This window comes from Mustela putorius, unplaced genomic scaffold, assembly GCF_011764305.1.
Source record: "Mustela putorius furo isolate JIRA1106 unplaced genomic scaffold, ASM1176430v1.1 tig00003870_pilon_pilon_pilon, whole genome shotgun sequence".
NCBI lineage: Eukaryota > Metazoa > Chordata > Mammalia > Carnivora > Mustelidae > Mustela > Mustela putorius.
Window position 1 is genome coordinate 8,168,768 of NW_025422022.1, and position 18,886 is coordinate 8,187,653.

The window sequence follows — 18,886 nt, forward strand, 5'->3', positions numbered from 1 at the left end:
CTGAATTTGTTTTACTGCTCTTCTAGTCCGCAGCACATGATCGATCACTCACATTCTCTTCCGTCTTGTTCATTATCATTTCATCACTGGCTAAGCTGGGGCCCCACTGCATTTTCCATCAACAGAGAGGATGAGACTGGATGTCCTTGAAACTTTCCTCCAGCTCGGAAAATTCTGAATATGTGTCGCAGTTTTTTTTCTTCTTGGATTCTCAACTTCTTGAGACAGGTACATGTATTTTAAAATCCCAAAATGTACTGTGCTGAGCATAGACAAGTATTGTGTAAATTTCTAGTCACCATCAAGGGGCGTGTTTCTGTGTATAGGAGTGTGATACGACTTCTAAGACGTGCTAATGATCCATTAGGTCAAATTAATAGAGTTATAATGTGCAGGACTTGGAAGTGGCAGTCTCGCTACTTGTGCTGCTCACAACATGCCCAGGATAACACGTCCCACTCTGGCAGTCTTGCCTTAAGGAAGCAATCTTTCATTTGGATACAAACGAATTCGGGGAGACTCTGGAAACCATACTATAGGAGGAACTGAAGGCATTTAGCCTGGATAGGAAACAACTAGTAGGAGCCAAAAATACTGTATTCAAATGCTTAAAGATGCAGAATGAGAAAAAGAATTATTTGGGGAGGTCTGAAAGATAAATCCAGGACAAATGGATGGCTTTTCATATAGAGGTGATTTCAGGTTAGCGTAAGTAACAACATTTTTGTTAAGTTTCTTATAAATTAGCTATTTAACCATAGGATGGGTTATGTGCCTCACTGGCTCTATTGATTAACTGTACAGATATTGACTGACTACCTGCTCTATGCCAGGACTGTTGTGGACAAGAGCAAATGACAAACGAGATAGTCATGGACCTGCTGTGATAAACCATACATTCTGGTGGGACAGAGAAACAGTAAGAAAAAAAAAAAACTCCACTAAGAAAATAAAATGTCCATGAAGAAAATGAAATGGTGCATGAGGATAGAAAGAAGAGAGGTGGAAACGGAACTGGATAAGAACAGATGGTCACGGCAGCACCTGTGAAGACAACATTTGAACTGAGACCGAAATGGCCAGAAGAACCAGCCATGTGAGTGTCTCAGGGAAGGGCATTCCAGGAACTTGGTACAACAAGGGTGGATGTTGGTTAAGGGCCAAACAGCCATGGGAGCGTCTCAGGGAGGGGTGTTCCAGGAGGTTGGTACAACAAGAGTGGATACTGGAAAGCCCTCAGCCCACGACCCTGTGATGGTTCATATGTATGTGTCCCAGTTGTTTAGTCAAACACTAACCGGGATATGCTGTGAAGATAATTTGTAGATGTGATTAACATTCACAATCAGTTAACCTTGAAGGAGATTACCCTCCAAAAGTGGAGTGGGTCTCGTCTAATTAGTTAAATGCCTTCAGAGCAAAAACAAGTTTCTCTGACAAGAAGGAGTTCTACTTCAAGACTACTGAGATAGAATAAAATCTTTTTTGAGTTTCCAGCCAGTTTCCAGTCCAGTTTCCAGCTGGACTACTCTACAGATTTCAGACTTGCTGGCCCCTACATCACACAAGGCAGTTCCTTAAAGTAAATGTGTGTGTGTGTGTGCGCGCGCGCTCGTGCATGTGTGTAGTACCTACATTCATATATATACACACATATACACATTGGGAACCTATTGGTTCTGTTTCTCTGGAGAGCTCTGGCTTACACAGACCACTTCACAGGAGCTTCTGCCTATCTTGGCACTCCACAGCTGGTGGGGTGGGAGTGAAGAGTAGACTCTAACCCGTTACGATGCCAGAATTATTTAGGGACCCAATAAGCTGTGAATGCAACTTTTAGAAAGTATTCCTACTTCACAAATATCTCTGCTGTCTATTGAATCCTTTAGCATGGGTCGCCTACCATTACAAATGTCCAATAAAAGAATGGAGATTTCAACACTTAATCTATTTTTACATTTTAGAATTGACTTCTTACTTTAGAATTTCCCTTGGAAAACAATTTAAAGAATAAGAGGTAGTTGTAGGAGTTTGAATTAGATTTTTCCATGCTTTCCTGGATTAAAATAGACATATCTATGTCTTTTGAGAGCTTCCATATCTACAGTCCAAAGAATACCCTAGAAGTTCAAGGTGAAGTGCATGATGTTATCAGCCAGCAGCCATTTCTGATTTGTAATCTATTGCCAGAGAAATCACCTTGAAATTATTTTCCTGGCATTTGCACAACTGATACAGGTCCCTGATAGCATTTCTTATTCTGTCACCTCTTAGTACTCCCTTCAGACTCAGCAAATGGCTCATTTCACAGACTCAAGACAGCTTTCTCACCAGGGAACTGAAACTCCAGGGTCTTCTGGGCATAGCTAAAATCACAGATGTGTCTCCAGTATTTTCCACCAGCAGTGCAGAGTGTAGAAGAATGTCACTGGCTACCAGATAGCTAGTAGCAGGGTAAGAATTACAGATTACTATGGTAAACTTATCAATTTGATGAGTAGACAAAGCCTTTTATATTACCTTTGCATAGTGTTCGTCCTCTTTTCTTCTCCATATAAAATATGTTTTCGTTTTTAGCATGCCTACTCTTACCAAACTTACATTATGCTAATTAAATTTTGTCAAAATACATCCAAACTTCAAAGCATAAGTATTCGAAGCTGTGTTTTATAGGTAGACAGTTTGTAAGTTGGAGCTGAGCTCTTGTCCTGAATGAGTCATAAAGGAATATAAAACCGGGGATGTGTGATGAAAATCGACATTTGAAATGTTGGCGTCTCCCCTCCCGTCTTCCTCTAGGGATGTGCTGAGTCGCATGTTCAGAGGTGGAGCTTGATGCACAGATTCCAAGGCCTGCGGAAAAGGGTCTATGATAACAAAATACTTTTGCTTAATCAGATGCATTTTTCTCCAGTCTTTTCCTCTTTACCTCCAATGGGTTAGTTCTGCGGAAAGTTCTAGAAGACATCCTGTTTTCTGTCCCAGTCTTACTTTTTTCAGATTGTAAAGCTCATATTTCCTAGGCTGCCCTACAAGTCTTCCAAGTAATTTAGGACGTTTGTCTATAAGCAAAAAGGAGAGATTCCAGGTACCTTGAGGGAAAGGAGCCGCAGCTCTCCAGTGTTCCCCCAAATCTTCACAGTGCACAAAAGTGCTGGTCCCGAACAGCAGCACCCCCCCCCAAACAGCTGTGCAAGTGTGGGCAGTGTCCTTTCTTATGCTCACTATTTGCAGCTTTGTGGAAGACCATGCCCCTAAACTCTAGTACTTAATCCCATCTCTGCATGACATTACATCTAAGTCTTTCTAGACTTTATCATGTCCTACGTTTTTCTTCTAGTAAATATCCCAGGTCCCTCGAATCCATCTTTATCAAGTGTGATGGTTAATTTTATGAATAGTTTGGCTTGGCTGTGGTCCCCTGTTGTTCGGTCAAAAATTATTCTAAATGTATCTGTGAAGATATATAGAGATGTGATGAACTTTAAATCAGTAGACTTAAATCAGTAAAGCACGTTAACCCTCCACCAGGTGAATGGGCCTCAACCAGTTCGGTGAAGGCCTTAAGAGGAAAGACTGAGGTTGCCCAAAGATGCAAGTCTGCCTCAAAATTGTAGCATAGAAACCCTGCCTGAGTTTCCAGCCTGCTACTCTGTGGCATTTGGACTCAAGCTGATCACAACATCGGCTTTTGCCAGAATTTCCAGCCTGTGGTACTGCTTGACAGATTTCTGATCTGCAGGCCCTGCAATCCTGTTGGCCAATTTCCTAAAATCTCTCCCTCTCGATCTCTCTCTCTTTCTCACATTCTCTCTCTTGCTTATATATTTCTAGAAATCTATCTATTGGCTCTGTTTCTCTGAGGCGTCGTATTACACCAAACAACAATCTATGTTCCTTTCCCCATCCCTCCTCATTATTTTCTGAAAATGTCCAGGTTGCGATTACCCCACCTGACACACTCCAGGTGTGATGAGCCCCAGGCAGAGCACGACTAGTCTGCCTTATCCTCGCTCTGGGGTCACTTAGCATGAATAACTCACTGCTTAAGAACAGAGCCTTGGCATCAGAGAGAGCTGGATTTAAGCCCCCGTCTTAAAGAAAACTCTCCTTCAGGGATGCCTGGGTGGTTCAGTCGGTTAAGCCTCTGCCTTTGGCTCAGGTCATGATTCCAGGGTCCTGGGATCGAGTCTCACATTGGGCTCCTTGCTCGGCAGGGAGCCTGCTTCTCTCTCCGCCTCTGCCTGCCACTCTGCCTGCTTGTGCGCTTGCACGTGCACGTTCTCTCTCTCTCTCTCACAAATAAGTAAAATCTTTAAAAATTTTTTTAAAATAAAAAAATAATAATAATAAAAGGATAACCCTCCTTTAAGGAGAGCAGCCGTCATTCTGTGGCTTTAGCAACAGGTAATCCTAATTGATCAATGACAACCTGCTACAATAGCCAGTAGACAAATCAGTGAGAGATCACACTTCTCAAAAACAGCCCATCATCCGCGGCCCCTCAGCAATGACTGTACTTCCGAAGGTCAGCCAGCCAGCAACTCTCTTAGTGAATTTCTCTGTCTCCAGACTTAAATAACAACCCATCCCTGAGACCTCTTCTTCTGAACATGCACAGTCCCTGAACTTGACGTCTGCCCAAGCCAGTGCAGTGCAACTCTCAGCCTTGCTCTGAGACTGTGCGGTTGATAAGCACCGCTCTCCCTTGTTCAGCAATAATTTCAGCTTTTTGTTTCAGGTCATTGAGTGGTGGTCGTGTCTATTTTTTTTTTTTTTTTTAGATTTATTTATTTGAAAGAGAGAGAGAGAGAGAAAGAAACGGGAGGAGAGAGCACATGCAGGAGAGTCAGGGAGAGGAAGAGAGACTCTCAAGCACATTCCATGATGAGCACAGAGCCTAGGGGCCACATCTTTTGACAGAGGATAAAAGGTCATATGTGAAAAGTATTGAGCATAGGGCCTGGCATGGAAGAATCACTTAAGAAATGTCATTAGCTTTGGGGCGCCTGGGTGGCTCAGTGGGTTAAGCTGCTGCCTTCAGCTCAGGTCATGATCTCAGGGTCCTGGGATCGATCCCCGCATCGGGCTCTCTGCTCAGAGGGAGCCTGCTTTCCTCTCTCTCTCTCTCTGCCTGCTTCTCCGTCTACTTGTGATTTCTCTCTGTCAAATAAATAAATAAAATCTTAAAAAAAAAAAAAGAAATGTCATTAGCTTGACTTGAGTGTGTGATTCTATTCACATCCTCTACGGTTGCTCCGGCTTCTTCAATAGCAAAGGCCGTCAGCCTCAGAATAACATTTTGGTTGTTTGGGGTGCCACCCCCCCAGAATGGGCCTATCTGGGGCATGCCCAACATGCTACTGGGCTGCAAAGTGACAAGATAGAGGAGTGTCCACCCAGGGAGGATGGTCGGGACAATAGTGGCTCATTGTAACCATGGCGGCATCTTGTCCAGCCATGCTCTTGTCTGCTTCCCAAGCTGCTGTCACGTAGTAGCCTTTCACACTGTTGACTCACTGTGCCAACTAAACTCCAGAGTTCCTTCAACAGGGGCTGCTGATAACCCACCAGTTCCAACATGCATTCCTCTGTTTGGTGGACTCCCAACCAGCAGGGTGAGACCTGTGCCACTTTAAATTTCATCTTGCTAAATCTGGTCCAGTGCCCTAGTCTGATCAAAATCCTAGATGGGAAAATGCCTTCAAATACACACTGAAGTGGGAAATAATAAGGTCTTAGACACATAACAAAGGATATTTTGCCCTTCTAGTGAAAGGCTCTGCTCTATCATTCCTTTGTACATGAGATTCTGCTGTCAAAGGTGGGATCCAGGAGGAAGTGTTTATTTTATACTTAATGTAGAACTTAGTTTTTATTTATTTTTTTAAAAGATTTTATTTATTTATTTGACAGAGAGATCACAAGTAGAGAGGCAGGCAGAGAGAGAGAAAGAAGCAGGCTCCCTGCTGAGCAGAGATGCTGATGTGGGGCTCAATCCCAGGACCCTGAGATCATGATCTGAGCCGAAGGTAGAGGCTTAACCCACTGAGCCACCCAGGCACCCCTAGAACTTAGTTTTTAGAACAGCCTTAGAGTTACAGAATTATTGAGGAAATAGTGTAGAGTTCACATATGCCAACACCCAGTTTCCCTTATTTTTATTTTAAAGATTTTATTTATTTATTTGAAAGAGAGAGAGCATGATGAGCAGGGGGGAGGGGCAGAGAGAGAGGGAGAAGTAGACTCCCCACTGAGCAGACAGCCCGTCCTGGGGCTCAATCCCAGAACTCTAGGATCATGACCTGAACTGAAGGCAGACACTTAACTGACTGAGCCACCCAGGCGCCCTCAGTTTCCTGTATTATTAACATCTTACACAAGTGTGGTACATTTGTTATACTTAATTGATACATTATTATTAACTAAAGTTCATACTTTATTCAGACTTCCTTAACTTTTACCCAGTGTCTTACTGTGTTTTTTTTTTTCCTGAATGCCATCCAGAATGCCATATTATGTTTACTTGTCATTTTCTTCAGATTCTTCTAGATGGTGAGCTTCTTAAACTGTCCTTATTTTGATGACCTTGACATTTTTGAGGGATACTGGTCAGGTATTTTGTACAATGCCCCTCATCTGTTGTTTTTCTAATGATTAGATAGAGTTCTGATTTGGGGAGGAGGAAAAAGCACAGAAGTGAAGTGACATCTTCATCACATCACATCAAGGGCACATGGTATCAACATGACTTCTTGCTCTTGATGTTGGCCTCGTTCACCTGGCTGAGAGAGAGTTTGTCAGTCTTTCACACTGTTAAGCTACTCTTTTTCCCTTTCTGTGTAGTATTCTTTGGAAGGAAATCACAATGCATGACATGTAGTTAAGGAATGGGGAGTTACGCCTCATCTTCTTGAGTGTGTAGTAGCTACATAAATTATTTGGAATTATTCTGGACATGTTTCTCTTCTCCCCCATTTGAATTAGTTTATTTATTTATTCAATTGTATCTTTATATCAGGATGGACTCATGGATTTGTAAAAATATTTTGCATTATAATACAGGACTATGTTTAAAAAAATAATCATTCCAGCTTTGGCCATTGGGACCCCTTTCAACTGACTTTTGTGTTCTTTTGACATGAACCCATAGTTATGGAGTTTTGTTGTTCGTGATTGGTTTCAACCACCATGAAATGCTCCAGGCTCATCTTGTCCACCTGGAAGTGGAAGGGGAGCTGTTTTCCAAAGCTGTGTAAGACCCTGGTACCTGGGCAGCAGGCTAAGATCCCCTTCACCAAGTTCAACAGCATGGCTGAGAGGCTCTCCTCTACCTCCAGACTGACCATGGGAATCCTTTAGTGGTCTCCTTTCTCTTCTCCTTTTTGCAAAGCAAGTTCTCAAGTGTCTCACCTTCAACTTGAGGTGGGTGCCTAGTAATGTCCAGTCTAAACTTAGCAAGGGAAAATTCTTAGAGACATTATTGTTTAAATTTCTAAGATATTATAAATGCCTGCGATAATGTAGCCTTGGCCACGATGTAACAGGCTATTTGACGTGTCTTATTTCTCTTGCTTACTAGAAAATTTCTTGAAGGCAGAGACCACATTTTGTGCTTCTTCATATAATTCCTATACTGAGCACTTAGCATACATCTGGTGAATGGCTATATTCTGTTGAATATGTCAAAAATTTTTTTCAATCATTTTTGCAGATATGTCCTCTAAGATGAACTTGATTTTTTTAATCACAAAATCAAAACTTTAAGGTCATACCTTTATTTTAAAGGCTCTGTTAGAGTTCCATGATGAGTGCGATATTCTTGTAACAAGGGTAGTGACACCCAAAGAGAAATGGATGGATCTCTGTTCAGAAGCCTGCAGGGCTAGCAACTGAGCCTGAGGACAGAGACCTCTACTGATGACTTCTGTACATCCCTTTCTGGTGTCGTAATTCTGGGTGTCCTTGTCGCTCTCGGCCCGCAAGAACGACCCGCAGACGAGGTGAGTGGCAAGCTTCTTTTTTAATAATGGCGGCCGCGCCGCACCAAGCACTTACAGCAGTATGTATGCACGCGCGTACGCCCCCTTTTCGCCCAATCAGAATGCCGCGCACGCAGCGTCCTCGTGCACTCTTATGTAACCATACAGGACTCTATTGTTCTCTAGCGGTGATCATGCGTTTCTCTCTTGGCTCCTGGTGCTGTTCATGCGTCAGCCACGAGCGCACCCACATCCTCCTAAACCAATCATTCTCATTTCCTCAATCTACAGGCATATCTGTCTGTATGACTCTTTGCATCTGCTGAATGGCTCTCCACAGCTCCCCCTTTTTTATTATTTATATGGCAGGGATCGTGCCTGTCTTAGGTTGCCAATCCTCAGCACACATGCTTACCCGTCATCGGGTACTCCCCCTAGCCGAGGAGCCCCTGTCTTAGGTTGCTATGGTGAGGGATCAGTCTTACCCGTCTTTGACTACCGATCCAGCATACTAAGCCATAATTTGGGGGGGAGGTGCTAGCCTCCAGAGCCATCATGGCTTAGACCCAAGCCCGCTGCTGTAGCCGTTGTTGTCATACAATTCTGCAGATGCATTTTAGAAGGAGTATTTGAGTCGGAATCATCAAGGCTCTTATGCCTGCCCAGTTTTTGAGGAATGAGACTAATTGTCATAACATACTAATCCAATCGCTGACGGAGCCAAGAGATACTTGAGTGGCGTTTAAGGCCGCTCTCTGAGCTTACCACGGTTGATTAGCTGATGGTTACGTATGATGGCTCTTAACTTATAAACTTCTGCGAGTATAATTTTAACCGCACAAGGCAAAAGGCACATGAAAAGAACAATTACCACTAGCACTCCTATAATTGTTCCTACAACATACCATGCGTGCGTCAGGGAAGGGAAGTGAGAAAACAAGGAGCTTACAAAGTTTTCAGCAAGCTGAGCAACAGTTAACTTGGCATGAGGAGCTTCTTCGATATCTAATATTTCTTGATGTAATTGCAGCAGATCAAGGGATAGATTAGAGTTAGACCATATCCCCTCGAGATGGCGTTGTACTCGGTCCCACGAAGTCTCAGAGGCATTATATTTTTTAGAGGTTACGCAAATCCAGTGATAATCGCTATGACACCGGATCCTGGTGCGCAATTTTAAGCTCTGAATTTCCTCCCCTAGAAATCTAACAGTATCATATAGTGCATTTAACCGGGTTTCAATCCTTTTGTCTATATCTTCCTGAATTCCCAGCACAGCAGAAGTGTTATGTGCGAGCTGATCCACAGTATCAGCAGCATGCACAGCCTGAGCAAGGGACACAGACGCTGTGGTGGCTGTCGCAATTAGGGTGATTAAGGAGACTATTCCGAATAACAACAATCCTAGCTCTCGTCGGGGTCGGCTTAGGGCAGCCTGCACACGCTCCCACAACTCTAAGCCGGGGTTAGAATACCATGGTTTGGAGATATTAACTGGGATCATAATAAATGGGGGCTGTTTTACCACTAATAATCCATCGCCTGGCAGCACTCCTCGAATACAATTGGTTAGGGTACAGTTATAACAAGAAAAATGATAAGTGGCTTTTTCCTTTTTTACTGTAAGGTTTCCTACAACTAGCATGAATGGATGGGGCACGCAGGCTTGGGGGTATCTGAGTATTTGTCCAATATTCTCATATCCAAATATGGTCTTAGTGTTACTGGTTTGCGAGACAAGGAGGGTGGCGCCTCCAAAGGCGGCAATAAGTTTCCAAATCTCAGTTTGCACCGGATAGCCACGTTGAGGAGTGAGAATTGGGGGTATTTTCGGACGGCATTCAGGACATCCGGAAGATATTATAGGCCCCCAATCCCAAAGCTCAAATCTATCCTCTAGTGAGTACTTAGTAGCTTTTCGTCCTAGGCAGAGCCTCCAGGGTACTCCAATCCCCTTAGCTATACTTAAGTTAGCTGCACAAAGTGGAATATCCCGTGGGGCTATACCAGAAGTCACTATGGTGCTATAGGTAGTGTCAAGGCCAGCTATACTCACACCACTATAACCAGATCGCAGGGAAACACTTAAACAGCGTGATATTGTGCGCTTCATCGCAAAGCATATGGGATATACATCAGAATAGCCCTTGTAAGATATGGCAGCCTGCTGTGGCCGGAGATGAACAGAAGAGGGAGGGCCTAGCAAGACAGTATCATTAACATATACAGGAATAGAACTCACATCCCAACCCACGGGCTGTAACAGGGGTGGATCGGGGACGTATGCCCAATATAATGAGCCCTGGGCTGCCAACACCTGTTGCATTAAAATAAGCGTCAGTAGCAAACATGAGTTCGGGTGAGAAGAATGCACTCTATGCTGAGCCATTTGAAGAAGGGCCTGAAGCTGGGCAGTCTCTTGTCTCGGCCACAGTTGAACTGGCTCCGCCTTCATGGGAACAGGCTGCAGGACAGTCGTCGTTGCTATCATCATCATCACCAGCATCCTCCACAGGTTCCATGGCCACCAGCCTGGTGAGGCGTTCCGGCACCCAGAGTGGAGCAGGCGCATCCTGTGGGAAAACACAAAGGGAACCTCGGTGCCACCGAAGCACCGGGTCAGGTCCCTTCCATAAGCCAGTAAGGACATCTTTCCATTTCACCATTGACTGCTGCATTTTCTGTTGGCCCCAATGACGTTCCGCGGCCGAAGTGCCGTCCTTGTCAACCGTGAGAAAATTTAAAATAAAGGTGACCAGATTGGTGAGGTCATTGGGTGTACGATACTCCTCTCCAATTCCCCCTTTTTGTATTTTTTGCAAGGTAGTTTTAAAGGTCAGGTGCGTGCGTTCCACAATGCCCTGGCCTCGAGGATTATATGGTATGCCTGTAACATGCTGGATATTGTAGCAGGCCATGAAGCTGCGAAAGCTTGCAGAAGTGTAAGCAGGGGCATTGTCTGTTTTCAAGTGCTTTGGCACTCCCCAGCAGGCAAAGCTGCGCAGGCAATGGGACATCACATTTTTGACATTTTCCCCTCGCAAGGGGGTCGCGTTAACAATCCCCGAGCAAGTGTCTACACTTAAATGGACGTATCTTTGTTGTCCGAAGGAAGGAACATGTGTTACATCCATTTGCCATAGATGGTTAGGTAAGAGCCCTTTGGGATTTACCCCTAGGGAGGGCATAGGCAAATGTGTTACACAATTACCACAAGACTTCACGATGTCTCGTGCATCAGCTCTTGAGATGTTAAAACGCATCTTTAAAGTTTGGGCATTGACATGCCACCTTTTGTGATAGGTTCTCGCGTCTTCCAAGGCGCTACAGACATGAAAGCGTGCGGCCATGTCAGCTATTCGGTTTCCCTTAGCGATAGGCCCTGGGAGGTCTGAGTGTGCTCTGAGATGTCCGATATAAAAAGGGGCACCACGAGAGAGAATGAGGTCTTGCAATTCAATCAGCAGGAAGGAAATTTCTGATTGACTGGCTGAGATAATGGCAGTCTCAACAGATCTGGTAGCTACAACTGCATATTTACTGTCTGAAATAATATTGATAGGCTGATTTTGAAACCTTTGTAAAACACACATAATTACCAACAATTCTGTTCTTTGAGCTGAGGTTGATGGCACAACAACCGGAATTACCTCTCCTTCCACCACGTAGGCACCAGTTCCAGATTTGCTACCATCTGTAAACACCGTGAGGGCATCAACCAATGGCTCTAATCGGCAGGATTTAGGCCATATGAGGGGTGTATTTTTGTAAAATCCAATTAGGGGGTGTGAGGGATAATGATTATCAAATGTGACAGGATAAGCGATCGTCAAAATGGCCCAATCATCATTTTCATGTGTTAGAATGTTCACTTGGGCTTTGTCATAAGGGACTATACACGCATCGGGCAGTCTCCCGAGGACCTGTATGCTAGCTTTGAATATTTTGCTTGCTATCATAACTACAGCTGTAGCATACGAGGTGATGACACGGCTAAGATTATGGGGCAGGTAAATCCATAACAGGGGTCCTCCCTGCCATAGTGCTCCTGTGGGTGATCCAGGGGACGGGATAACTACGGCATTTATAGGCTTTTCTGGGTCACATCTATCTGCTGCTGTTAAGGCTAGTCTGCTTTCAACCAACTGTAATGATGTAATGGCAGCTGGGGTAAGAGTTCTTGGGGAGTCTAATTTAGAATCTCCAGGCAGGATATCAAATAAGGGTTTCAATTCTGCTGTAGTAACTTTTATATATGGTCGGATCCAATTAATGTCCCCTAGAAGTTTCTGGAAGTCATTCAATGTGTGCAGGTGATCCCTACGGATCTGTATCAATTGAGGTTTCACTGTAGTAATAGAGAGCTGCATACCAAGGTATTTCTGTAGATTTCCTGCTTGGATCTTTTCAGGGGATATAGTTAGTCCCCACTCTGCCAATTGCTTCTGTAGGAAAGTTAGAGCCGAGGGCAGAGACCTCTCATCTGGCCCACAGATCAGGATGTCATCCATATAGTGATAACAAAGTAGGTTTGGAAATGCTTTTCGAAAAGGTTCCAATGCTCGACTCACATACAACTGACATAAGGTGGGGCTATTAGCCATCCCTTGAGGGAGTACTTTCCATTCATATCTTTGATCTGGCTCAGCATGATTAATGGATGGCAGAGTAAAGGCAAAGCGCTCCATATCCATAGGGTGTAAAGGAATGGAGAAGAAACAGTCTTTGATATCAATTATGATAGAGGGCCAATTTTTGGGTAACGCTGTCACGACTGGGAGCCCCAACTGAAGGGGTCCCATGACCTGCATTTGATCATTAATTTGTCGCAGGTCATGTAACAATCGCCATTTGCCTGATTTCTTTTTTATCACAAATATGGGAGTATTCCACGGAGACGTGGATTCTTGAATGTGTCCTGCTTTGAGTTGTTCTTGGACTAATTCTCTTGCCGCTTGTAGCTTGTCTTTTGTTAAAGGCCACTGAGGCACCCAGCGCGGCTCCTGTTGTTTCCAAGTTATTCGAATTGCCTCAGTGGCCGCTAGGAAAAACCCTGACCTCCCATGGAAGGGGGATCGGGATCTCCCTGGCCCTTGGCTCCAAGGCCTTGGCCAGGCTTATATCCCATGTTCCTCATTATGGTTTGGGAGGCCCCACTATACAGTTTTTCAGTAGTAAGTCTAATATCCATCTGCTCCAGCACATCGCGTCCCCACAGAGAAACGGGGGTGGCACAAACATACGGTTGGAAAATGCCTTTATGTCCCTCCTCATCTTCCCAATCTAAGGATGCGGCACTAATATCTGGGCTGGTAGCTACCCCTAATCCTCGGAGGGTTTGATTAGCCTTAATCAGGGCCCAGGCTTTTGGCCAATCTAGATGATTGATAATACTTTTGTCTGCTCCTGTATCTAGGAGCCCCCAGAATGGTCTTCCTCTGATCCTTAATTTAAGCATGGGCCTCTCTTTCATGCCCATGGTAAGACACGCGAGGGAAGATCCTGTGGATCCTAGGCCACCCTTCCTCGCCAGGCCTGTGGATGGATATTTTTCATGATGGCTAGGCAATATTAAGAGCTGTGCGACCCTATCCCCTGGATTTATAATATTAATACCCCTCGGAGATGAAATCAGAATCTTAACCTCCCCTTCGAAATCGGAGTCAATGACTCCCGGGTGGACCTGAAGTCCCCGCATAGTGGAGGAGCTCCTACCAAGGAGGAGCCCCACCGTTCCTTTTGGAGGCCCTCCATGCAGGTCAGATGGCACGGCCTGCACCCCCATTTCAGGCGTTAGGACCATTCGGGTGGTGGCACAGACGTCAAGTCCGGCGGAACCTGTTGTGGCTCTCCTGGGCCCTGCGTGGATTGACTCCCCTGATCGGAGGGTGGGAAGACCCATCGCGGCTTGGTAGGTAGGGACATTGCCACCCCGTACATTTGATTCGGGCCCCGGGGGGTGGGGCCCTGCCTCCCGTTTTTTGAATTCCCCCAGTTGTTAGGAGGCAACGGGTTCCCCTCAGTGTCCTCCATGGAGCGACATTTATGTGCCCAGTGATTTCCCTTCCTACATCGCGGGCAACGCAGAGGCTTTAAGCCTCCTGGCGGTACTTTTGGGTACGCTTTTCCAGCCTGGGTTCCACGCTGCGGGCAATTCCTCTTAACGTGTCCTTCCTGGCCACATTGAAAACATCCTTTAGGGCGGACTCCTTCCTGGCCATACATGGCTTGTGCGAAAGCCGCTGCCATAACCTGTCCCTGAATTATAGGTCCCGTTATATCTCTACAGACTTTGATGTAGGCTGATAGGTCCTTCGATCTCCAGGGTCTGATAGCCTCTCTACACCATTTATTGGCATTCTCATAGGCTAACTGTTTGATAAGTGGCATTGCTGTATCAACATCCCCGAACATTCTACCTGCGGTCTGTATCAACCTGTCCACAAAATCAGCATAGGGCTCGTTGGGCCCTTGCAATACTTTGGATAATTGGCCTTGCAAGTCTCCTGCCCCTCTCAGAGTCTTCCAAGCCCTGAGGGCTGCCGTGGCTATCTGTTGATACACCGCAGGGGGGTATGTACTCTGCACTTGGGCCCCGAGGTATGGCCCCGTGCCCGTCAGCATTTCTAAACTCCATTGTGGGTTACCTGCGGCTGCATTTCTCCGAGCTGTGTCCTGACAATTGTCCTGATTTTGGATTTTCCATTCTAGATATTGTCCTCCACTTAATACCGCTCTGGTCAAGTTAGCCCAATCCTCAGGAGTGAGGTAAAGTGTTCCCAGCGACTCCACAAGGGAGACAGTGAAAGCTGCCTGGGGTCCATAGGCGCTGACTGCCTCCTTAAGCTGCTTTACCAACTTGAAATCTAGTGGCTGGTGGTACCTCTGCTGATTCTGATCTTCTAACACTGGAAAAAAGCCTTTTCCTGGGCCAAGGACCTCTCTCCAATTTTCCGCGGTACAGCCCGAACAATAGCACGTCTTGGCGCAGCTGGGCCTATAAGGCGGGGGCCACTCATGGGGTGGCGCTGTGGAGCTAGAATGCGGAAGCGGTGTAACTTCCGTTTTTAATTTCGACTGCGCCACAACTGCGGCTTCCGCCCCTGCTTTCAGCTGCGCCATTACTTCTCCCTGCACTCTTAATTCTCCTAATGCCTTTTGCAATTCCGCCTTCTTTTCCTCAAGTTGCTGCTTCACGGTCTCCAAGTCTGCCTGGAGACCGGGAGATTCCCCTTTCTTGTTATTTGCCTCTATCTTTCCTAGCTCCTGCAACTCGCTTTCGGACATCCCTTCCGAGCTTTCGCTTTCGGATTCAGAATCTCGGGAGGAGCCCTTACGGGACTCTTCCTTCATTTGCTCAAGGACTTTGCCCCCCTGTTGTACAGCTCGCTGCAAGGGCCCTCGGGGGGATTGCAAACATACCTTCACCAAGGACCACACAGCTAGAGTCCCCGGGGATGTAGAGGGGCAGCGTTTTAAGTCCTCACCCAGGTGTTCCCATTGTGGCACATTTAGGAGCCCTTCTTCTATAAACCAGGGGGCAATCTCTTCTACTTCTTTCAAAAAGGCCCTCGCTGTTTTTGCCTTTAAGGGGGTACCGTTCGTCTTGAGGACATCTTTTAAAGAGTCCTCCAAGCGAGCAAGATCGTTCCCCATTCAGATCAACTAAAAATCAAATTACAGGACACCCAAAATAACTTACAGATTAATGTTTCTGAACTTCAAACACTACAATCTGAACATGATATTCTCCTAGAACGGCACAACAAGATGCTTCAGAAAACCATGCAAGAATTAGAACTGGTTAGAAAGGATGCCCGGCAAACCACACTGATGAATATGGAAATAGCTAATTATGAGCGTTTGATGAAAGAACTGAATCAAAAGTTTAGCTAATAAAAACAGCAAAATTGTTCCCCATTCCGAGGAAACTTACCTTATTGTCCCCGTAGAACTTCACAAACACCCTAACGTCTTATCGTCTACGGGGAGCTTCTTATCGTCCCTGAAGAACTTTATAAACAACCTTACCTCCGATCGTCTTCAGGGAACTTCCCTGTCAATAGACAGAAATAGGTGCACTCTTTACCTTATCGTTGCTCTTACCTCGATCCTCGTTCTGCGTCTGGAGATAGGGTTCCCGGGTTTCGGCACCAGTTGTCGCTCTCGGCCCGCAAGAACGACCCGCAGACGAGGTGAGTGGCAAGCTTCTTTTTTAATAATGGCGGCCGCGCCGCACCAAGCACTTACAGCAGTATGTATGCACGCGCGTACGCCCCCTTTTCGCCCAATCAGAATGCCGCGCACGCAGCGTCCTCGTGCACTCTTATGTAACCATACAGGACTCTATTGTTCTCTAGCGGTGATCATGCGTTTCTCTCTTGGCTCCTGGTGCTGTTCATGCGTCAGCCACGAGCGCACCCACATCCTCCTAAACCAATCATTCTCATTTCCTCAATCTACAGGCATATCTGTCTGTATGACTCTTTGCATCTGCTGAATGGCTCTCCACAGGGCTAGCAACTGAGCCTGAGGACAGAGACCTCTACTGATGACTTCTGTACATCCCTTTCTGGTGTCGTAATTCTGGGTGCTCTTGAACTAAGGGGTTTTAGTGTTCCATCTTGGCAATCGCCAGAGAAGATCTTTAAAAGCATAGTGCTTAGGGTGGTTAAGAGAAGGAATTCAGGTGACTTATGGAAACCTGGATCAGTAATACAGTCTAGTAAAAGGCCCACCAGGGGACACAAGGCTTTTTCAATTGCTGTTTTTAAAACCTCACCCTGAATAGTCATGAGGAGAGAGAATGTTTTATTTTCCACATGCAGAGGTCTCCACACGCAGCCAGGTGGCATTTTTACTTAGTAGGGCCCTTCTGGTACATCAGTCGGGAGGGTCACAGGTGGCTACAGTCAGAGATGGGCTTCTTCAACCTCGTCTCTCCACACCACAGCCCCCGGATGCCTCATGTTTCAAAAGACTTGTCAGACACACCATAAAACACAAAGTCGTATGGGTGGCTCAGCTGTCTGAGAGAGGATCAGGAGATCCAGCTCTAATGGGCCGATTAATGGAAAGCCATTACTGATGTAGAATAGGGAGGATATTCTTTTGCTTTAGCCAAGTGGTATGGAAATATGAACAGATAGGGTGACTCTCAGCAGAAGAAGTTAGGGGTAAGAACTCTGGTTGTCCGTTCTGTGTGGTTTGTAAATAGAGATGTTAAAGGGTGATCTTTTGGTTTTTGAAGTGTTTACTCTGAAGTTTATTTATGACATTTATACCTTAAAAGATAATAAAAATATATTCTCTCCCATTAAGTAGACTACACAGTTAAAATAAATATTTTTTTCCTTGTAGAAGCTCAACAAATGAAATCATTTTATGTAAAGACTTTTATTTTATTTTAATTTTAATTTTTTTAAAGATTTTTATTTATTTATTTGAGAGAGACAGAGAGCAATCAGGAGAGAAGCAGAGGGAGAGGGACAAACAGGCTCCGAGTTGAATGAGAAGCATGACATGGGGCTTGATCCCACAACCCTGAGATCATGACCTGAACTAAAACCAAGAGTCAGATGCTTAACTGACTGAGCCACCCAGGCACCATTCAATATAGCTTTTAATAAAACACACTGGCTTTCATTTACACTGTGAAATCAAGTTTACATGACCCACGGGGTAGACATGTTACATCCGACTCCTTGCAACTCATTGGCTCAAAGCCCATTTCAACACACCTCCTAGAGCCCCACCCCACCCCAGAAACAGCTTTTGCCATGGTCACCAATGATTTCCATGTTGTCGGATCCAAAGACTTTTCTGTCCTCATCTTTGACTTCTGTGACCCCCCTTCTCTATCCTGGTTTTCTCCCTATCTGACCACTAATTCTCATTCCTCTGTCAGATCCTCCTACCCATACTACCAATTGGGAATTCCTTATGGTGCATACCGATTCCCCTTTCTTCTTCTTCTGTACCAACACTGTCTGATAGAAATTTGTGTGAGGATGGAAATACCCAAGTATGCACTTACCTATGCAGCAGCTGCTAGCTAGCTACACATGGCTGCAGAGGAAATGTGGTCAGTATTACTTGGGAACTGAATTTTTAATTCTAGTTCATTAATTTTTATTGCCACATAAAGCCAGTGGCTGCTATTGGGCAGCACAACTTCAGACTATCTTACAAGGTGAGCTATTAAAAAGCAGCTTCAGAATTGCAATTTCCTGGGTTTTCTCTGTAGCTCAGATCTCCCCACAGAGCTGTAGGATTAGAGTTATCTGAGAACTCAGATGACTCACAAGCACTGACTGATTGTAACTGTTCCTTCCTCAGCTGCTACTATTCGGAGAACAGCATCAGCCACTCGGTTGGCCGAACCTAGAAAATGAGAATTGTTCCTGATTTTTTTCCTTTTCCTTCCTATCTCACATCTAAACTGTAAGTAACTTCTATCGATTCTACCTCCAATTTGCATTTTGAACCTGTCCACTTCCCACCACCCAATACAAACCATCATCATGCCATGCCTGAATGACTTGCAATTGTCACCCTCTCTTTTGAACCCCCCTTCAGCCCATTATCTACATAGTTTCAATATTGTCCTCTCAAAACATGACTTAGATCATGTTGCTTTTCTGCTTACGATTCTTGCATGTTTCGCCATTGCTTTTGGAATAAAATGTCAATTTCTTGTTTTGGACTTCAATAATCTGGACCCCACTCTCCCTTCCAACCCATTTTATATTGTGTTTCCTCTTGTCCATTTGCACTAAACCTTCTGGGACGTGTGCTCTACTGCCCCAGGACCTTTGCACTTGCTGTTTATCATCTGCAGTCTCTTCCCAAGTTATTGACCTGGATAGATTTCTTACTCTTTGGTTCTTAACTCAGTACTTCAG

The 18,886-nt window shown here is 45.1% G+C and overlaps 1 long non-coding RNA gene across 1 annotated transcript; it reads left to right on the forward strand.

The window, feature by feature from the left end:
• The first annotated feature begins 74 nt into the window (after positions 1 to 74).
• Positions 75 to 18,468, forward strand: LOC101684518. The gene is made up of 3 exons (XR_199529.2): positions 75 to 228; positions 834 to 1,096; positions 18,321 to 18,468. It is a non-coding gene; the product is annotated as an uncharacterized LOC101684518 (long non-coding RNA).
• The last annotated feature ends 418 nt before the right edge of the window (positions 18,469 to 18,886 follow it).